The sequence below is a fragment of the Nothoprocta perdicaria genome, unplaced genomic scaffold (assembly GCF_003342845.1).
Source record: "Nothoprocta perdicaria isolate Ctin4 unplaced genomic scaffold, notPer1 scaffold_6, whole genome shotgun sequence".
NCBI classification, from domain to species: domain Eukaryota; kingdom Metazoa; phylum Chordata; class Aves; order Tinamiformes; family Tinamidae; genus Nothoprocta; species Nothoprocta perdicaria.
This window is the reverse complement of record NW_020455865.1, coordinates 9853071-9856300: the sequence shown is the minus strand read 5'-3', so window position 1 is coordinate 9856300 and position 3230 is coordinate 9853071. Positions and strand designations below refer to the sequence as shown.

General features: G+C 51.8%; 1 long non-coding RNA gene across 1 annotated transcript; it reads right to left on the bottom strand.

Annotated features, from left to right (window-relative positions):
• Nucleotides 1-2160: 2160 nt before the first annotated feature.
• On the bottom strand, nucleotides 2161-2471 carry LOC112955806. The gene is made up of 2 exons (XR_003250947.1): nucleotides 2348-2471; nucleotides 2161-2260 (listed from the first exon to the last, which is right to left on the bottom strand). It is a non-coding gene; the product is annotated as an uncharacterized LOC112955806 (long non-coding RNA).
• Between the last annotated feature and the right edge of the window lie 759 nt (nucleotides 2472-3230).

Sequence of the window (3230 nt, the reverse complement as noted above, 5' to 3'; positions counted from 1 at the left end):
AGTGTCCTCTGATACAGTGCTTCTGAAAACCTATCTAGCTGCCTTTCATATATTTACATGTCAAACCACTTTTACAAAGCTGATTTTGGACAGAACAGAGCAACGTTTAGGTTCAGTAGTGGGTAAGCAGAGACTACTGAGAACCTAGAGTGAGAAGCATCTCAACTGCCGCCAGAGCACCAGAACTGGACWGTTCTGGTCCAGCTCAGCAGCTAGGTAGGTCAGCAGAGAAAAGCCAGGGAAGCCGATATCGGGGGAATTTTGTGTCACGTGCCCGAAGGTGAATGCAAGTTGCAGACAGCAGCTCCCRCTTCCCTTTCCACATGAAACAAGCTATGTCTGGTTTTGTCCCCCAAAGACTTCTCCTGTATATCTGGTAAGGCTCTCAGCACAACTCGTGTGTGTGTCGAAACACACTGAAAAAAAAAGAAAAAAGCCACACTCTTCCCAAATTATTTTCACTGTTGCTTTGAACATAGACTGATCAGGAACCAAGGGCTCATCTTTTTCTCAGTGATGGGRAAGAGAAGATATTCAAGTATAAAGAAAGAGAAGATGGAAAAGCRAATAGGTACCACACAGGGAAATGGCTCCAGATTGAAAGTTGCTAATACCTGAGGACGAGGTATGAATGAATATCTTTGTCTTCACTGTTTAATGGAGCTCTACAGGAGTCTGGCTAAGCTAGAACCAGGTTAGCAGCACTAACCTCACACATCACGGGCCCTTGCAGAGCACCATTGTAGGAAACATCCTCAAAGTATCTTTGAAATCTTTCGCCAGCAAGTTCCAATTCTTCATGATTTTAAGATGCTCTTTGTCCCTTTAACCTAAGGAAGGAAAATTTTAGTGACACTTGGTCAGATGATGGAAAATAAGGATTCATTTCCTATATAGGGTCTTCATTTCATATATTACCAGAAACAAAGCAAAAAGATAAATTATATAGAGAAGCAGACAGAATTTGTCTTTAAAAGTGTGCATTTTCAGTCATTTTGACCAAATGAGTCTGCAGATACATATTCTCATACATAAATCAGACATGCAGGCAGAAGCAAWGGCAGTGATAATTTCTGCCATTTCCTCAAAACCACCGCCATTACAGAAGCTGCTGTGGCCACAAAGTAACCCACGTTGCTGTGCTGACAGGGTGCTTGATGCACCAAGGATATCCACCAAGACATCCTTAGGTATTCACTAATGCTCTTGCCTTGAGACCCCACTGTTTGCCCCACCTGGAAACAGACACCAGTCTCCCTTTGGTTACCACATCCCTGTTTCAGCCGCTGTCTCAGGACGTCTCGCCTCCTCTGCAGGGCGACTCTTTGAACCCACACGGTGTCTCCCAACGTGTCTGATGCACGAACTGGGGAGACMGAAGGTATGATGTGGTGCTCCGTGAGCTGAAGGCAATGCTTGGGTGCGCTGTTAGTGGGCTCGGACCAAGCCAGGGACCACGTGACAGCCAACAACGAGAGGAASCAAAACACACAAAGCAGCCCTCTAGGATTTAAAAGGTTTGAAAAGCACACAAAAGGGGAGAAATGCAATAAAAACCTCTGGAGCTACAGATTACCTTTCACTTCCCAGAAAGTATTATTGTTATTAAGGAAGATATTGAAAGGCAAAAATAGGAGCTGGATGCCCTACTTCCACTGCCTTGCACTGGGAGCTGCAGTTTTGTTTCCTTTTATGCCTCTCGCTATCTCCTCTGTTCTTTTCAACCTGCAGTGAAATGCAAAAGCCTCCAATGACTCTGATGAGCAGCTTAAAGCAGGAGAATACTGAGGGAGAAGGATTCCCCCAGGCTTGAGGCAGGGGGGCCTGGCAAGCTGCTCCCCCCGACACATTTTCTGCTTCGTGTCCATCAGCAAGTGGCGAGGCAGAAGGAGCTGGTGCCTGTGCCAGGAGATCGCGCCGTTGATAAGGGCGCACCTATTAGGCAAGCAATCAGTTTAGCATGGGTGCTCCTTGTTTATTCAGCTAATGGCCAAAGTTATGTCCACATTCTAGTGTAAATTAAGTATTCAGCTATTTTACAGTAAGTTGGTCAGCCTTAGCTTCAGTAATTAGGGTTTAGTGTTTAATTAATCTCTTGTGGTCACACACAAGATAGAGCAATCTCTGTCTCACCCTGTCGGCTTACCTGGTAAAGGGAAGAGGAGATAAAGAAAATAAAGCACCAAAGCTGCAAGTGTCTCGCTCATCCCCATTGCAGAGACATTAAATCAGGTTGGAAGCTCTTCTCCTTCTTCCTTCGCTGTTGAAAGAGCGTTTGGGTTAAGGTAGCAAAACTGAAAAATTAGCCAGGACATCAGCTGTGCACAAGGGAGAGAAGGAAACTCACGGGATGTGTTCCTCGTAGCTCAAAGATCTGATACCCCTTTGGCCACACAGCACCGAGCTGACCAAATTACTTCTCCAGCTTGCACAAGTGCACAGAGCACTCGCAGGATCCTTGCAGTGGGAGGCCCGTGCATAACAACCCTGGAGGAGGAGGATGACGGCATCACGAGGGGGCTGCTGCCACGCTGGGGTCCGGGGGTTCCCTGTGCCAGGCCYGCGCCGGAGCAACCGCCGCAGGTCCAGGCAAGGCCTCCCGCAGGGCTGCCCTCGGGGCGCCCCGGCCTCTCCCTGCAGCCCCACACAGAGCCCCTGGCCGCGCGGCCCGGCCCCCGCTGCCAGGACACAACCTGGGCGCCACAGCCGCGCCGCGGGACAGCGGGAGGGCCGCCCGGGCCRCCCACTCCCCGCGGCGCCCACATCTCCGCCAGGCTCCGGTGCGGGCAGGTGAATCCGTGCCCAGAGGGAAGGTGCCAGCGCAGCCCGGCCCAGCTCGCGGGAGCGGGGACAKCGGCCGGATCCACAAGCAGGGAAATCAGCTGTGTGTGTGCAGCCTCGTGCTGCACSGACGCACTGCCACGACCCGGCACGAAGCAGGGCGGCTTTTATGGACTGCTGAGGCTCCCAGCTCCTGCAGACTCCCAAGACGCGAGYGCCGGTCGTGGTGCCGCAGGAGCACCCGAGCGGCTCCAGCTGCCCGGCCCGCCGGGAACAGAGTCCGGCTCAAGGAAAGCAGTGCCCGAGGGAGCCGGCAGCTCCTTCAGCTGGATATCGGCCCCTCCTTGGTGCTTCCTACAGGCCTGGGAGCAGACRGGCTCCGGCTGCGTCGCAGGAGCCCTTCCCGCTGCAGCCCTCAGTACCCCAAACTCTGCAAATCCTGAACCACG